General features: G+C 32.2%; 1 protein-coding gene across 2 annotated transcripts in view; it reads right to left on the bottom strand.

The window, feature by feature from the left end:
• Nucleotides 1-16,275, bottom strand: part of LOC118737823 (cytoplasmic polyadenylation element-binding protein) — an 87,549-nt gene extending 71,274 nt beyond the window's left edge. For both annotated transcript variants that reach the window (XM_036468600.1, XM_036468601.1), the window contains exon 1: nucleotides 15,674-16,275. The gene's annotated coding sequence lies outside the window, so the exon portion shown is untranslated. The remainder of the gene's footprint in view (nucleotides 1-15,673) is intronic.
• Between the last annotated feature and the right edge of the window lie 3,571 nt (nucleotides 16,276-19,846).

Raw genomic sequence — 19,846 nt, 5'->3', positions numbered from 1 at the left:
AGTATGACACCTTTTAGGGAGGTGAATATTGATTCCGAAGGCCAAGCAGCTATCAAGGCTCTTGGCTCCTTGACGGTGCGTTCGAAAACGGTGAAATAGTGTCTGACTTCCTTTTCGACCGCATCTGATCACTTCGCTATTAAGCTTATTTGGGTTACAGGTCACAGCGAAATCGCTGGCCGATGATCTGGTAAGGCAGGGAACCCTTGAGGAATCACTTCCAGATAGAGAAGGTCTGGGACTTCACCTGGACTTTGGAATGAAAGGTGGCAAAATCCTTCTGGCCACGTGTAGGCCGGAGGCGTCCTGGTGAATTCTACAGACTAAGCCAGTTACATCTCTCGCTATTGGTGGGAGTGCTAACTGATCATTGCGCGATAGGTAATCATGCCGTAAAGCTGAAAATCATCGATGACCCTTACTGCAACAACAGCATTTCAACAACTGTTGGTCTGGTGCCCTGCCTTTGCGAGCCTAATGTTTAAGAGCCTTTTTTCGAACTCGCTGTACGGAGCGTTTATCTTACAAGAAGCCTCGTCATTCTCCCTTACTTTTCCCCCTCTCTCCCTACCATCCCCTTATCTTCTGGACTCCCGCCATTGCTTTCCCTCTACCCTCTTAAAAGCATCACAACGAACAGCTTAGTCGCATCTAAGTAGGCCTCCATCAACGGAGGTAGTCTGATAACTTAACCTAACCTGGGAACCGGTTTCCAAACCTGGAAAAATGCGTTATAAGAGATGTGGGTCGTTTTTTCGATGGCCCCGAGAAAACCTATTATATGGAAGGAATAAAAACAGAAAAAACGGTGGACTAAATGTATCGAGCTAAAAGACGACAATGTAAAGAGAAAAAATAGGGTTTTTACACAAAAATATGTCCTTGCCACATCAACAGGCAAGCCACAAATGGGAAGGGCATGTCGGCATCTCATCCAAATAGTTGGGAAATTAGTAAGCAATAAATCTATATATATACAAGGAATTTTTTGTCCAGCTAATCAAATTTGCTCGATTTCCAGAGGTGTTAAAATAAAGGGCCTGTAAATAAGGCATGCTTTTTCGAAAAGAGTTGCCATTTGTTAAAAAATCTGATTCATATTATTGATATATTATTCAAATGCAATTTGAATTACAGGAATTGGAAAATTGAAATATTCAGCATATGAATGCCAGACGAAAGGGAAGGTAGCAGAGGAAAATAATATTGACGAGGCTTGCAGCCTATTTTAAAATTAAAATTTAGTTATGTTCTTCACAAGTTATATCAATTATTAAAACAAAAGAGTGTTAAGAAGCATTTATATATATATTTTTTTGTGTAGGAAGAGGGTTGCCACCCGTTGGAAAAGGTAAATTCAAATCATTTAACAAGTTATATGAACCATTAAAAGATGGTTATTCATCGAAATGGGTTAAAAAAGGATTTATGAGAGATGTCAAATTAAGGAGCAGGGCCTGTAGAGGTGCAATAAGGTTTTATTTTTTGAAGTTTGAACTGTTTTTGAGGTAATTGGAAATTTGTTGAAATGAAAAACCGACATTTTGCGTGAACTCTCTATACTCAGAAATGTCCCTTACAGATGTATGTATGTAGATGAAATATGTGGAATGTTTATTTAGGGTTTTGAATAGGGTTGTAACCTTTTTAAAAAGTTAAATTCAATTTTGGCGTTGTAACGCCATGTGGGTTCACTAGTAAATATGTATATATTATACGGATATTTTTTCGGAAAATTTGGTCCCGATGGTACTCGGTATGAATGCTCATTGGCATCGGCGTAGCCAGAATGAAATTTAGGGGGGCTCGACCCTATTAAGCTGGCATTTCAGGGTACTATTTTATATATATACAACAACACACAACAATAACGCATATTATGTGCTTAATTAACACTGCCCAATACTACTTATTTATATCTTTAGCCATTAAATTTTCCGCCGCTAAGCAATAAGTGAGTAATTAGATGTAAACGCAGCAAGATAACCGCTAATTGATCATCAAAAAGACCAACTAATAAAAATTAAAAAGTGCTACCACAATTTTCCACTTTAATCTTATCAAATTATAATCCACTTACTTATACACAAGTAATAAAGTAATACCGCGAATCAAGGATAAATACATACCAAAGTAAATGAAGAACTTTCTGTGTACTCCGGCGAATTTATGTGTTTGTGTATGGATGTATCTCCGTTGTATATCTGCATGTACAAAGTAAGTATAAATAGGTATGTATCTATGTATGAATGTACCTTCACGCCCATAAAAGCAATTTCCCACTTCGTATGCTGCTTTTGGCTGCCGCAATGAAGAGTCATTAGGAAATGTGCCAGTTAAATGCTTTTTAGATGTTGCAAACGCAAAAATTTTCGCTCATTATTATTATTTTTTGAATTTATTTTATACCCCAATTTAAAATTGATTTTAGTGCGAGCGCAAGTATGAATACGAATGCGAGAGTGTTTGCGAGCAAGCAAAGTGGCAGGACGCTTAAAATAAGCATAAAAAAGTAAAACTCGCAGTGCGACTGCTCCTGTGTGTATGTACATACATTAGGGTGGTAAAAAAAAAATAAAATAAATTATGCTCTGACCCCCTAGCATTGTTCTATACCGAAATAAAACTATAGACCTGTGCTTTTATAATAACGTCAACAAATATTTAGAGGTCGCTTAAAGCGCTAAAAGTGTTCCATGTATTTTACATAAGTATATGGGAAAACAAGTTTTCGTAGAAATGGTATAGAATTCTTGAAATTCGATCGATTGTTTCTCTTCAGGAGACTACCACTAACAAGATCCAATTGTTTTTTACCATTTTTTATTATAAACTTTTTTTTTATCGGGCCCCTAAAAACCCGAAAAATTGCAATGTAAGGACCCATAAAATCGCTAGTATTAAAAAATGGTATAACAAGCTATTGGGTATTATTATTGGCAGTCTCCTGAACAGAAACAAAGTTTTCCAATCGAAAATATTGATTTTCAAGAATTCTATACAATTTCAACGAAAACTTGTTTTTGCACCATATAAAATGCATGAACAACTTTGAGCTCATTGAGCGACCTCTAAATAATTTTTATTTTCAAAATAAAAAAAGGGTATAATTTTTTCCGGTATGGAACAATCCTAGGGGATAGAGCATAAAAATTCGGATTTAACCTTTTCACATTCATTTCTGCAGCACCCTAATATGCATACGTTTAGATAGTAAAAGCAAGCGTGTGATAGGTGAACGAATGATTGTGAGGCCGTAAGCTTACTAATATATGTACATATGTATGTACAGTGGTCTACAAAATAATAGAAGTGCGATGTTTGGACCAGTTTTGAACAAACTTTATTTTGTTTATTTAATGTTTATTATTTTCTTATAAAAGTCCAGCGACATAACGACACCTTTGCGTAAAATATTGTATGTTACAAAAAACCATATTTTATAGGAGAGTTAATTTTTATTATTACAAGCTTTTATTGAACTTGCTCTTTATGTGTGTATGTATGTATGTATATTTGTTAGGGGCAAATTTTGCAATCAATTTTTGACCAACTTCCCGATGACCGAGAGTCTTGAAACTTCACGCTTGACCGATGACAATGCAGTACGAAAGATGAGTTAATCCGATAGTATTTTAAGCATTAATTCGTTCTTATTCACCGACAGCCCTGTTAAAAATAAACCAAGTATAAAGTATATGTAACAGAAGTCTAAGGCATATAAAAATATAAAAACACCATGGTTTTTGATTTTTTACATAACAGGTTATGTATAAAAATTAAAGGTAATTTTCTGTTTTATTTAAATAAAGTATTCAATTGTATAAATAATTAGTAATTTTTTTGTTTAAAATATTTTTTATAAGAAAAAATTGGTATTTTTTCCTTTTAAGTGTCTTTCTCAAATTTTAATTTAATATATATATCGGAAGAAAGAGGGTTTGATCGCCTTTATAATAGTACCAATTGTTTAAAAATCGGTTGGTAATTTTTTAATTTAAAATATGTTTTGTTTTATAAAAAAAAAGTTATTTTTTCCTTTATATGTGGCTTTTCTCAAATTTTTATATAAGAAGTATACAAATATGCATTTCAGAGAAGAGGGGTTTTTTTTTGCCTTGACAGCCATACCAATTTTTTAAAAATCGGTTAGAATTTTTTTGTCTAAAATACTCTTTCTTATAAAAAAAGTTATTTTTTCCTTTAAATATGTTTTTTGTTTTAATTCTTATTTACAAAGTATACAAATATGCATATCAGAAGAAAGGGGATTTAATCACCTTTACAATGCTACCAACCTTTTAAACATCGGTTAGTGATTTTTTTGTTTAATTCTTTTTTATAAAAAAAGGTATTTTTTCCTTAAATGTGTTGTTTCTCAAATTTTTATGTACGAAGTATACAAATATGTATATCAGAAGAAAGAGGATTTAATCTTATTTACAACGACACCAATTTAAAAAAAAAACAAAACTTTTAATGATTTTTTTGTTTAAAATACTTTTTTTTATAAAAAAATTTATTTTTTCATTTAAATGCGTTTTTTCTAAAATTTGTATATACGAAGTATACAAATGTGCATATCGGAAGAAAGGGGGTCTAATCGCCTTACCACGATATAATTTTTTTAAAAATCAGTTCAAAATTGTTTGCAATATAAGGAATTTAATTTTTCGAAGACCTGAACTTTGACCCCTTAAAGCACCTGTAATATAAGTTTGCAAAAAAAAGTTATACACCATTTAAATAAGAGAAAAAGGAGGACTACGTCCATAGTTTTTGGTTTTTAGTTACTTACATGCAATAATTAAATATAATTTTTTACCAAAGGTCCCATTTTGAACTTCGAAGGCCTATATCTCGATTTCGGAGGCTAACTTCGAAAAACGAAAAATCCCTGTTTTACCTATGACTAAATATCTTAAAAAATTGGTTTGGTGCAATACCCAGAAAAAAAAAATTTATTTTGCCGTACAGTGTAATATTTTAACAGGTGATGCGTTATGGAGTGTAGAAAAAAGTTGCATCAAAAAGTGAATTTCGTAAAAAATGTCACATACAATCGTTCGGCGCAAAGGGGTCGATATAAATTAACATCTCAAACTTTGTAAAAAAACTTTAAAAATTCTGCAATATTTTTAATCAGAATCTAAAGCAAAAATTTTGGTATGCAGCTTTGCAGCCCATTAAATGATAGTGCATATAACAAAGTGCAAATTTCCAGTTTGCTAAATCTTTTACTGACTTAAAAGTTTCACTTCATTATACTACTGTTAAGGAGCTACAAAACTGCATACCAGAATTTTGTCTAAATATGCTATTAAAATTTTACTGAAGCAGTAGATTTATAATTATAATTTCTGTACAAAGTTTGAAACGTGAATTTATATGGTGTACATATATAAGCAGGCAAGGCTTTTATACAAAAAAATAATAATAAAAATTAAATGAACAAGAGACAAATAGTCAAAAATAGCCTTCTATTTTGCGCACAACTGTAGATTTGTACACAGGTACATGCATGCTGCTGAGCTTGTAGTGCGCCTATATGTGCGCTATACAAAGCTTACGAATCGTCGTGTTTGTGTATGTGTGGCTGAGTATACATTATCCTTTCGTTTGGGTAAGTTGCGTTGAGTGAACCTATTATTAGAACTATAAATCAGCAGGAAATGAGCAAAACGCGGCGAAAGAAAAATGTACGTACATTCGTGTGTTCACCGAAGTTCAAACATACATATGTATGTATGTACGTGCATACATACAACTGGCTTGCAACCAAACATACATACATACATACATTTTAAGTAGTAGCAATGACAGCAACAAAGGAATTCATACATATATACTTCTACAATGCCAACAAAAGTAGCAGTAAAGGCTACAGCAACAGCAATTGTACGAGTAGTCACGGTTTCCGCAGAATGGAATAGTTTAAAGTAGAAGCGAATAGAGTGAAATAGAATAGAATACTTGCATACATGCATACGTACATATGCATAAGCATAATGGAGTGTGTTTGGTAGTAAAATTGCGTAAAGTCGCGTAGTCGTACCCGTACCCGTACCCGTCCCCGTGTCGGTGCTTGTCATCAAACACCACTAGAATCATCCTTGCTGGTCCACAAACTTTTACTGCGGTAACGGAGAAAATGCACGCCGAGCGTCAGGAAAAATGCTGTGATGAGTGAGGAAGAAGTCTTGATGCAGGGCGTTCATAATAGGGACTATCCGTATATTCGTATATGCGTTCAGATATTCGTGTATACGAATAAATTCCGGATATCCGATTGATATCCGTTCATTTGGATGTCCGTATATACGGATATTCTAAACAGTATTTGAACGGATTCGTAAAATTGTTGTCAAAATTACTGAATCTATCGGGGGTGCCAGTTACTGTCAAAATTCGACCGTTGTTCTAGTTTTTTTAAATCCCTTGGAGAAGTTTTCAAACTTAGCACGTCGTTTAACAGATAATGTACAAACTACTTCCCGGAAAATCTCCTGCATTCGAACTAAAACGTGACCTAAATTTTTTATATCTGTGAAGGTCTTCGGAGGACTTTGGCAGGAATATACCTGATACATTCCAGTTTGTCGATAAATTTCGATAATTTGATACATATCGATAACTCAATGAATTTCAAAAACACTAAAATCCTTAACTCAACAAAATTCGATATCTCGACTAATTTCAATAAATTTCGATAACTGTGTATTTCTAGGGTTTGATATATTTGGATAACTCCAAAATGTATACATATATCTCTATATAAGTCGATTACTCGACAAACTTTGGATCTCTTTATAAATTTCGATTACGCGGTTAATTTGATAGCTACATATTTTTCAAAAGCTATCGACCAATTTCTTTGATAACGCGATAAAATTCAATAAGCAGTGATATTTCGATAAATTTATATAATATTGAAATTTCGATAACTGGATATATTTTGAAAGTTTCAAAAACTTCGATTCGATGAATCGACAATTTTCAGTTAACTAAAAAATATCGATGATTCGATAAGTTCAAAGAACTTTATTCATTACGACACCTCGATAAATTTTGTTAACTCCATAAATAATGATAATGCAATAAAAAATAACTTGATAAATTTCATTATCTTGAGAAATTTCGCTAATCCCATAAATTTTTATAGCTGGATAACTATCCGCAAATTTCGACTAATAATTTTCTGTGTCTATAAATTTCGACAACTCAGTAGACATTGATAAATTTGAATAATTCTACACGTTGCGATAACTCAATAAACATGGATAACTCGATAAATTTCGATAATTACAAACTTCGATGATTCGATAAAATTCGGTAACTTGATAGTTTTCGATAACTAAATTTTTTATAATAGAATTTATTTCAATTCCTATCGAAAAATAATAAGTGCGGCTGGACCACATTAGAGAGAGAGGAAAATACGTTGCATACCTAGAAATTGTGAATAAAACGATAGGCTAGTTAATATAATGTTATATGCTTAAGGTTATATTTTATCTTTTTCTATCTTTATCTCTACTCAGGCCCGTCCAGAGGTGAGAAAGGGGGTTCCCCCGAGCCGGGTTTTGTAAGGGGTCTGAAATATCATAACCATAACTTGTTATTAGCTTTTTACAATTTAATTTTGAAAGAAAACAACAATGCGCATGCTTTCAACAACCACGTTTTTCATTATAGAAACAAATATTTTTCTATGTAATTTAGGTATCATGTGGTGTCGCATCATGTGTTGTCATATCATGTGATGTGATATCATGTTATATCATGTCATTTGATGTCATATCATGTGATGTCATATAACGTGATCACATGTGATGTGCTGATTAGTATATCGGTATCGCTGTCGGCCATTATATAGATTGTATTGATTATTATAGATTATTATATCGATAACAATATAGAGTATTATACCGATAACAATGTCAACCTTCATCCTCATGTTTTTCGTCATACTTATCTTTATTTTTGCGTATTCCCCTTCACCTTTACCTTAAAGTGTTTCAATTTACCTTGATCTTCTTTTTTAACCGACTTCCAAAAAAAGAGGAGGTTATCAGTTCGTCGGAAAACTTTTTTATTTATTTTTTGTTTTTTTTGATTTTTTTTTTATGTATATATATATTTTATGTGTATATATGCATAACTTTGAACCACGTCAACCGATTTCGATAATTCTATTTGCATGGGAAAGGTAGTGTCACAGAGGTGGTCCCATACTAATCTGGTTTAGATTCGATCATTGGATCATGAAATATATATATATATATATATATATATATATATGTTTTTATATGAGAATTGAAGTCGGATTCTTTTACTTAAAAATTGCTTGTTGCCTTTGCCTGTATCCTTTTCTTCTCTATGTATGTATGTATGTACGTACCAGTATTGGCAAAATGTTAATCTGATTAAGGATTAAAAATTAAGGATTAAAATATTAATCACGATTAACGATTAAAATTAATTAATCGTAATCATCTGTACGATTAATGATTAAATTTTTTAAATCGTTAATCGTCGGTTGTGATGACGATTAATTAATTTTAGTCATTAATCGTTAATCCAATTAAAAATAAAATCAGAAACCAAAACAAGAGTTATAGTTATTCTTTTGTGTTTCATACTTATAAAAATGGGTTATATATAAAAAAAAATTATTATTTTTATTAGTAATACATAAACAAGGAATTTTTACACCCATCGCATATGTCAGAGCGATATTAAAACCTAGTTTACATAACGTCTGTTTGAATAGATGAAAATGCACACCAAATTGCTTAGATTGATGAGGAAAACCGACTTAGCCATACACGATTAACTGGCCTTGTATGCACAGGAAAATTCCAGCGTAAATTAATTAATCGCCAAACCTACTTAATCAAATTAAAAGTTAATGACTGAAAATAAATTTTTTTCATCGCGGTTACGATTAGCTGTTTAATCAGATTAAAATTAATCATGATTAACTGTAATCGGATTGAATTCAATCGAATTAACTAATTGATTAAAAAATCAACCGATTAGTGCCAACACTGGTACGTACTAACCTTTACTATCATTCTTCTATTGGGCTTAATATAAATCTTCTTACACCGCTAAATTGTTAAATTAATACCATGTGCATGCATATAACAAGCACCTTTTCTCTTGCAACCATTTCCGTGTGAAATTTCTGTTGAATTTACCAATTTACTCCCAACCAACCAACAGCCGGTAAAGAAGTTTCAATTAAAAAATTCAATAAATTTGCTTACCCTTTCAGTTACCCTCATTCTTATGTATTTCTCATTGTTTTCATTTTCGTCTCTATTAAATATTTATTAAATATTTTTTTCTTAATCGCTATCGTTTACTTCTTCATCATCACATTTATCTTTATTAGAAAGTTTAATTTCAAACACAAAGTAAAACAAAATGCGAAAACAACTCAAATTGAACAGGTTGCAACAACAACTATACACAAATATGGAAATTTTCAAGCGGTAACTTTGGCCGTAATTTTCAACCTATTTTGAACCCATAAAAGCTAAAAAAAAATACCTTTCCAGTGGTGTGCTTGGTTTTGAAATCGCCAAACGAACGGATACAAAATTTATGTTAGCGTATTAATATTTACATAGATTTTTTAGATTTCAATATGTGGATATCCATTTAATGTAGGTTCATTTTGTTATCCGGTTAATATCCGTTCATCAGGATATTTGAACTTTTTAATGAGATATTCGAATATTCGGATATCCGGATTATTAAAATACTCAAAAAATTCGCATAGAACTCTCAGCTTTAGAATATACATACATATGTACATATGTAAGTGGAATAGTACGGCTAAGAAAGTAGTGGGGCCCAAATGTTACGAAAGCAATGTGCGTGCTAACCTAAGTCGGAACATTGTATAGCAACAGCTGGATGTGAAAAGACGTGCTCAGAAAGCCGGCAAATATTTAGCTGCTCTGTGCATACCAGTGGCCAACAGGCCGTGTGTGATGAGAACAGTCAGCGTTGAAGAGTGAGTGAACGGGGGGTGTGACTTTTTTCGTATTTGTATGTGTGATATTGTGGGACGACTGCGGTGGTCGGGAGGGGCGGACGATCCGAGAAATGTGTAAGCTAGAAAAGCAGTGTACACAATATAATGAATTTGAACTTCGCTTAGACGAAATTTCTATAACCTATAAGCAGAAGGCGTATTTAACAAATATTTAGTTTGAAGACCGCTTGTTTATATTTTATAAATATTGAAAAATCTAACCGATATCACACATGCTTTATTATACTTTACAATTAAACGTTATATCGTGCCCTAACCGCCAAAATAACGCAAGCGACATTTTTTCAAAATTTTGTTTATGATGCAGAAATATTCCTAGGGCATCTAGAGGCATTTCTGCATCAATTTTAAAATTTTGAAAAAAATGTCGCTTACGTTATTTTGCCGGTTGGGGCTCGATATTTTCGATAAAAGTCAATACGATAAAAAATACCGTCCAATCTTTAACCAAAACCATATAAATCACAGTTTCAAACTTTATACAAAAATTTACGAAAATTCCACAAATTTTCATCAAATTTCAACTTTTTAATCTGAATTTAGAGTCACTGTATGTTAGACTGCATCACTCCCCATACAAAAAAATAACCGGTACTGTTTTTCCATTGGAATTATAAAATCTTTTTTATTTTAAGGAGTCTACCAAAATATTTCGGAAAAATATTAAGATTTAAGCGAGCTGAACCGATTTGAAAACACCTCCAAAAATGAAGATTTTTTTATGAATAAAAGTAGTTTCTTAAAGATGTTTTTTGAAAAAATCCCCTCAAATGACAAAACGGTTTAATAATGAGATGTTTGATGCTATTTTTTAACTTTTTTCAAAGATTGGTATAAGAAAAACTTGAAGACCTGAACCTAAACTCTTCCGATTTAGACTTGTGAGGTATCATTGGAAAGATATTTTCTCATCCTTTTTATTTATTTGCTAATAAGCTCATTCAAAGGATGAAAGAGAAAGGAAGGATGAACGAACATCATTCAAAGTTGAATTGAGATGTGTTGGTATTTGAAAAAAAAAAAAATTGGGACACGAATGACTTTTTTTGCACATAAATAAAAATAGTGGGAAAATACCTTTCTACCGAGATCCCATAAATCTAAATCAGAATAGTTGTGGCCCAGTTATTTAAGGTTTTCGTAAATCAATCTTTAAAAAAGTAAAAAAAAACAGCATCAAAAATCTCGTTATTACGATTCCGTTGAAAAGATTTTTAAATATTTGTATGCAGATTTTTTAAGCCTAATCACAACAGTCATCTGAGGAGACTTTTTTCAAAAAGTTCTTTAGGAAACTATTTTTATTCATAAAAAAAACTCCATTTTTGGAGGTATTTTCAAATTGGTCCAGCTCGCTTTAATCTTAATATTTTTCCGGAATATTTTGGTGGACGTCTTAAAATATAATAAATTTTGTAATCCCGGCGGAAAACCGCAACTTTTTTTGGTGATGCTGTCTACTGTATATCTATACATGATTGCAAATTTAAATTATTTGGACAAAAAAAGCAAAACGTTCAAAACAACCAATTATGATTCCTTTCGTGAACAGATAGCAACCGCGGTGTCGCAGTTATAGTCTCGAAGAAATTAGGGAAATAGTCTTAAAGTACGTTTTCGCAGTCAAATCAGACACGATCGAAATGTATTTAACAAAATGTGTGATTGAATTTGACATTGCTCTCGGAAAAATCATCCTATAAAGTCAAATTTAAAAAAATTATGAATTTTGAATCGTTTGTTTATATCTTTTGACATTATAGTACCTTAAGAGAGTGGTGCCGCACTGAGTTGTCAATCAAACCTTGTTTAATACACTTTGGATACGACCTAATTATTAGCTGACAATTTTTGTGTTAGTTTTTTCGTGTAAGTGAAAAATAAGTTGATTTTTTTTCTTTTTGACTGTTGATTGTTGATGCTTCTGACAGGGTAGGAGACAAAACCATTTTTTAATTTAAAATTCTTTTAATTTTTACAAATAAAATTAATTTTTTAATTTCATTTCATTTTTGAAACCTATTTACCTTTCCCTCTTTTAATTTTCCTTTAACTTTTAAATTTTATTCTTTTAAAAAGAAAAATATTTTTTTTTTTTTTAGATTTCGTCTACTTTTATTTTATTTTTATTTTTATTTTTATTTTTTTACTTTAATTTCCTTTAAAATTTAGATTTTATTGTTTATTAGATATTAGTTTAAATTTAATTTTCCGATTTTAATATTTTGAAGAGAAAATTTTTTTGTCATTTAATTTTAGGAAACTGTTTTATGCCTTTGCCTTTTTAACTTAATATTTTTTTATTTTTATAATAAAACTCTTTTAATTTATTAAACTTTTTTTTTTAATTTCACATAAATATTCGGACCTTATTTCATATATTTTTTCTTATTTTAAATTGGATACATTCTCCAAAATTTTCTTTAAATTCTAAATAAAGAGTTTGAAGTTTTGATGAAAGTTTTTGTTTAATTTATAACTTTTGTGAACTTTGTGTAAGTTTGAAACTTTTATTTGAAATGGATCGAAATAAGTTGCTGACACCATCATTTTAAATTTTGCAGCTATTATTGTGTTCATCAGTTATGTATGTATGAATTTCTAGTACTTTAAGGTACGGTTACAAGGTAGTAAAATTAACAAAAGATGCGCAATTCGTAAAAGTTTTTCCTTTTAGATAAAAATCAAATTTTAAAACTTGCCATTTTATATTTTAAATGACTTCAGTAGAATTTAGTCACAACTGTTTTTCATATAACATTTGAACCCAATAACTCCTACTAGAACGGGACTTTTTGAACCGGTTTTGAACTTTTTTTTTGTTACACGTTACTGGATGTTACCTGAAATCAACATTTCTGCGGATTAAGTGGAATAAGTAAATACATAATTAGGGGTTTCTACACCCCATTTTTCATTCCGATTACAAAAATAAAATACACTAATTAGAGAGATATAATTTTTAACTAGACAGCCTAAAAATCGGTGTGGTGTGATAAATAGTTTCTCCTAAAGAGAGGAAACTATAACGCTATGTAAACAAAAGTTGTAAATAGCCATAAAAAGTATTTCTAGTAATAGTAGGCAGTAGTTCTGATCTCTTTTCTAATACTGCACATTGATTTACATACTAATATATCTATACAGTAGCGGCCACCAAAATTAGGACACTTATTAATCGCGTTGAAATTTCGCTGTGTCCAAATAAATAAAATTTGCATATTTTTTTTAAATATAGTTCGTCTTTCAACATAGTATTATTGTATATTTGAGTATAAATTTGCGGTTAGTTGTTTATTGAATTAAATTTAATTCTTAGGCTTACCTACCGTTGATTTTTGACACGTTTTTTATTACATATGCTCGATTCGGTCTTTATTTGGAACAATATTAGCAGCATCTTCAACGAAGAAAATGTCAAAATTCAACATTAAGCCTTAAGGCAACGGATCCGGATTAACGCCGCAGTTGATCTGATCAAAATTATACCCTGAGCCGCGAGGTCGTGGGTTCGAGTCCCACGGCTAGGAGAACTTTCATTTTATTTTTTTAAAAGTAGATAATTATAGCCTGCGACAAAAACAAAAAAAAAAAATCGAAAGACACGAAGCAATCAATATACTCACAAAACTATGGGCCAAATATAGTAAAACCACATTTTTAGTTTTTCCCAGGATTTTTTAAATGGATTTTGTGGGTTCAAAGATATGATTAATTTCAAAAATCATTTAAAACATTCAAAAAACAGTATGGGTACCAAATGAAAGGCAAAGTTCTGTAGAATTTAAAAAATAAACATTTTTTGGTTCGCAAGGACGATTAGATATTGAAAATGCCTTTTAATTATGTTTATTTTTTTATCCTAATATAGTTAGAAGGATAAAATTCGATAATATGGTCGAGTGTATATCAGTCCCTAACATACAATTTTTTCTAGAATAAATATTGCAAAATTTCAATGATATTGATGGATAATATTTAAAAGAACATTTTCGAACCCAATTGGTCCTTATACACTTACAAATACGAATCCAAATTTGATCTGCTTTAATTGTACAGAATTTTCTCTTAAATTTCATACCCATATTGTTTTTCTACATTGCACTGAATTTTTTTTAATTATAATATTAATAGATTGGCACACATATGTTAGTGTTTGGCCGAGCTTCTCCCCCGATCTGTGACGTGCGCCTTGATGTTGTCGCACAAAGCGGAGGGATCTACAGTTTTACATCGACTCCAAACGACGATTGTATTTTTATCAGAAGCTGTTTTTCATGGCAGAAATACACTCGTAGGTTTGCCATTGCCTGCCAAGGGGCGACCGCTGTTAAGAAAAAACCTAGACCCTGCGGAGTGGAAGTGCGCAATGCTTGGCAATACACCACAGCGACCGCCAATTTTTTAAATAGTTTTTTGAAATAACCATATTTTTCGAAATTCAAATAAAAAATTCTTGAGAAAAGCTAAATACGCAGTTTGATTCCATTTGGCCAATGGTTTGGCGAATATATTAATTTTGAGTGTTATAGTTGTTGTGGATTATTTTTATTTTTTATAAATATTTAAATGAACTTATAGCAAAATAACTAATGTGAAATAAAATAAAACAAGAGAAAATAAAATAAAGTAAAAAAAAATTAAAAAATATATAAAATAGTTTTTGCAATCGCTCGATCCGAGGATCGAAGCTGGGTCCTAAGGAATTATGTATATTACGCAGCTCTCACTTCTCGCCTACCGCGGACGCCAAACTCGCTTCTTTATTTGCTTAAGCTGTGATTTTTGAATCACTATTTACACGAGCGATTTTTCCAGAGCAAAGTTGAATCGCCTAGAAAATCGCCTCATGTAAATCCAGCATTACTTGTACAATAGACAACAGCTGGCCGTTTTGGACAGTGTTGTCATCGAAAACTCCCCTGATCCGTATTAATTTTGAGGACTTAATCCGTATCAATAGCAGTTAATTTCCACACATAATTGCGAATTAACGAGTTGATCCGGATCAACGCTTGAACTTTATTTACCAGAATTTATTAAACTACAAAGTCGCATACCCATATTTATGCGAAAATATGTAATAAAAAAACGTAAAAAAATTTTATGAAAATTTAGTGAATTTTCTTAAGTTTTGCACAATGTTTGCAACTCTGATTTTCGAAGGTTTTATTGAAGCATAAACTTTATTTTAATAAAAATATGCAACAATTCATATACTTAGAAACAGCGGAGTTTTAACGCACTGAATCCGTATTTAAAATTTTATGATCCGTGTAAGGGTATAACAGCTGAGTTTTAAGGGCCACAACGAATAGAAAACGATTGCTTAGGCGCAAGCGACTCCTCCCGTTTTCCATACTTTTTTCAATTCTTGCCTTTTACTTTTTTGTTTTGTTAACTTCACTCGTGGAATGCTTTCGCCATTTGCAGATAATTTCTTCAATTGCAATACTGTTATAAATTTACATAACTATGAATAAAAAGCAGCAACAATTAATTTTTTGCTTTAATAATTATAATAGTACATATCCATATGTAAATATGTAAGTATGTACATAAGTGCAAATGAAAGTAATTAGTAGCATTTTTTTTAGCACTTACCCGAAATTCCAATATGTTTTCGCGTTCACTACCTCCGTTGAACGTCTCGGGCACAGGCACAGGCACAGGCACAGGCACAGGCACAGGCAAAGGCAACGGCCAAGAGACACAGGAAACACGCGTATGCGAGTGATAAGGCTAAACTTAGCACGCCCTGACCGGCACAATTTTGCACAGCGTGTATGTATTGTCTAAGTGCCGTACTGAGATCTCCTCCCGTGACGGCTGCTTGGATGCCAGCCTTACTGCCTCTGCTGTTGGGGCGGCGGTTGCTCTGCTCTGTAGCTGCTTAGGTGTGATGTTAGTTGGAAGCACGTTTTGCTTATTCAATGGCCTAAAATGTCAAACTCAAATGCAAAACGGAAGCGTACGCACCGTTATTTCTACCTACATACCGCCTACCGCTCGCTTCAGCCTGTGTACGTGTTTGACTTTGTAGAAAAAATTCTAATTTTTTTTTACTCTAACTATTTTTGCACAGTTGTGAAACACTTAACACAGCAAGCAGCCAATCAAACGCACTTCGTTTCCGCAATTGCGGCTCACATTCACAATATTCGATTTTTTAAAACGAAAAAAATTTCATTTAAAAAATTCGTACTATTTTAGTTTTTTATTGAGGCATCTTTTCTTGTATTTTTTTTATAGTTTTTTCTTATATTTTTATGTATTTGTATTTGATAAAAAATACTTTTAACACTTTTGTCTTTGTCGGTGTTCGCTTAAAAAATTAAAACCTCACCTTCCAACTAAAATCAGTAACTGCGAGGCAAAATTCGAGTCGGTCTGGTCGATGCCTGCGAGTTGGAAGCCACAATCGCTGCCAAAGCCAGAGCTATCGCCACAAGGCGTTTCATCATGGTCGGAGCGGCGCATATGCACGAAGTACATTGAGAGAGTGTACAGATGTACATACATACATATGTATGGATGTATGCAAGGGAGCGCATGTGGGGGCGGGGGAGCATTTTGTGAGATGCTCGTAAGGATGCTGGCAGCGAATGTGTGTTCGATGTGTTGGTTGGCACGCAACATGTTGGTATTGTAAATTCTCGCATTGCGTATTTTTGTTGTTAAAATCATATGATTCAAACATTATTCCCAACAAAATACATAATATAGCGGATTCGCAGGCTGGGCTTCGGATGCTGTTGGGTTTTTTTCTAAAAAAAAAAAAAAAAAATACTGTCCTAAAATATTCTAATTTTTGTTTCATAAACGCTAATTATACGAATTATGTGGTATGTGCAATCGGGTGGATCGATCGGAAAATTTTATTTTCCTAAAGTACTGTAACACTTATAATATTTAAGTTGGTTTTATAAGGTCAAAATATTTGAGGGATTCTCAACGTTCTCGTCATAGACGTACGCAGGTAGGGGCTATGCGGGCGCAAGCCGCACCCTCCCCACCCCCCTAAATTCCAAAATTTAATTGTAGGTTTCTTTCAATGAATTCATAAGCAATTTGCAATTTAAAAAATGTATGCAATAAATTAAAACTTTGGGTGTCTTCACATCAATTTCGGAAGTTTTGGTGAACTGCTGGTTGTTCCTCGATAATTTTATCAACTGTGAACGTCCTTTTAAGCTTACTTTTGTTAGACAAACAGTCAGGTAATTAAAAAAAGGTAAATTAATTTTATAATTTAATATTTTCTCTTAGTCTGTACTTGAATTTACGTTTAGTTATGCTTAGCGTTCACAGAGGTTTCGTACAGAAAACAAAAATTAAATCATCAATCAAATAATTTATCGATTTGCAGAAGAGACTCGAAGACAATTGTTTAGATCAGGCCTGCTCAAAATATTTACATATATTGAAGTGAACTCACAATATATCTACAAAATTTATGTGTACACTGAGACTTTTTTTTTGCAATTTAAATAAAGCTAAAGATACAAGTTTATTTTTATTGTACGATTAGTGAATGAAAATTGTTAACAATAGGTTTGTTCGTCGAGCAAAAAATTTGTACGAATTTGTACGAATTATCACGATTTTTGCCCAAATCGCGTTCGTGCAGACCAAAAAATTATCCAACACTCAAAAATTGTGAGAGCAAAGTGACAGTTCTCTTGGAGAGAAGTTGCAAATTCTTGCTGGAAAAAATTTTGCCAGCAAGAATTTGCAAACACGAAAAACATGTGGTGGTGGCGCATGGTTGCATTTTTGTCTACAATAATTTGAATAAATTAGTTCGTTAAATTTAAAAATTTATAAACACGAGCGATTTTTTTATGAAAAAAGGAAGTAAATAATTGTTGATATAATTAATTTAGTTAATTCCAATGATTTGAAATTAATTCGGCTGAAAAAATGGTATTCGCAATCGGAATGCAATTGCAACCAGAGTCGATTTAAGAAACCCGACAGCTAGTACGATGAAGATATTGAAATGTATGTTAAAGAAAGTCAGAACAACAAGAAATATACATGTATATCCTGTTTTTTGCCATCCGAAAGAATTTTAAAAATTCTATAAAAATTTTTTATGTTTGAAATGCAACCGTGGACGCCAGCTGGCAGCGAAACTTGCAAATTTCTGCAAATTTGCGTTCGTGCAGAAATTTGCAAGTTTCTCAATATGAGAGAGAATTTGAGAGAATTTTTTCTTACTCTCTGATATTTTGAGTGTTGGATAATTCTTGCTGGATTTTCGACGAACAAACCTAATTAGAGTATTTACATATATGTATGAGGAATAATACAGTTCGTTAAGAAATGATAGCGACCTAGTGGCTGAAAAGTTCCAAAATTTAGTGGGGGAATCCCTACATATATTTACATCATATTTCAAGCTAAGTGTTTACTTTTCCGTTCGTAACCTTGGGATACTCTTCGCTTATAAAAGTCCCACTTTAAAGCGTTAATAAATGATAGCACCATTGAAGCAATATGCAATAAAATTTAATGAGGGCACCTTAAGCGCCCTATTCCCACACCACTGACAAAACTCAGCGGCTGACTATTGCCTTTACTACTGCGCCTAATACTATGCCGCGAATTTATTTTAAGCTGTCGTATGATAATTGTCAGTTTTATTGTTATGACCTACTGAGTAAGTGACAACGACGATACAATGTTTATATTGTGTTTTAGGCGCAGTAATTGTGACAATAGTCATATGATGAATTTTGTCAGTGGTGTGGGAATAGGGCGGTAAATCTAGTGTGGACATGAGATTGGAGATTCTCCAACCTTAATTTATGATTTTATTTTATTTTTTTGCGAAGTTTGACGAATATTTCTTGACATTTTCCCTCAAAGTCGCGAAATATCTTTTTTCTGCAATCTGACCTTATAAAAATGTCTGCAATCCTATCAACTTAACGCGATGTGTTACTCCCAGGGATTTACATTGAATTCTATATCCCCTTTGAAATTTCCCAAAAAAGTTTTGATGGCAAGTTGCACAATGGCGTGACAAGTAATATTTCGTCATTCGTTTAATGATTACAAAGCACACGATACACAACGCTTTGCACCAAAAATTTTTGCAAAAGGATCTAGTGCTTGCACACTTCAATGAGCGTCGTGTATTTTTTTCAATAAACTTCGTGTTCACTTTCAGTATATATGATTATTAGATCAATTTATAATATAAATTTTTTTCAGTGCTGACATATTTTTTATTGTTTTTTCATTCTATATTTGTTTGTGTAAATTTGTACAATTTAGTGGACTGGCTGAGCTTCATATGGGAGGGCGTTTGCTTTGCTCTTCCATATGAGACTCAGGCACTTTCATATGAATTGTGTTTATATGACAGGGCATACCGGAGGGCGATTACAATTTTTTTTTATATTTAAATTGTAAATTTATATATCGTCGCCTGGGTAAAAGATTGTCCTAAGTTAATTCCGGCAGATTGCGGGAAATCGCGTTTGAAGTTTGGAATGCAATTTCTTAATAACGCGAAGATAAATTTTCTCCAAAGTCTCTCAAAATGTTACTAGTTCAAAAAATTTTTAAATTATTTAATTTTTAATAACAATAAGTTAATTATTTTTAATCATTTGTCCACAATACGACAAAATATGATCAAAATTTCTACTAAATTAACGACACTTTTTACTCAATATCTCGGAAACAAAAGGAGTTATCCAAAAACTGATGACACCAATCGAAAGACCTTATTTCAAAATATATAACTGCTTCTAGAACTTAAAA

The sequence above is a fragment of the Rhagoletis pomonella genome, unplaced genomic scaffold (assembly GCF_013731165.1).
Source record: "Rhagoletis pomonella isolate Grant_MI unplaced genomic scaffold, Rhpom_1.0 Rhpom_scaffold_00004, whole genome shotgun sequence".
Classification (NCBI taxonomy): domain Eukaryota; kingdom Metazoa; phylum Arthropoda; class Insecta; order Diptera; family Tephritidae; genus Rhagoletis; species Rhagoletis pomonella.
The sequence above is the reverse complement of the archived record's forward strand: the minus strand, read 5'-3'. Positions and strand labels throughout refer to the sequence as shown.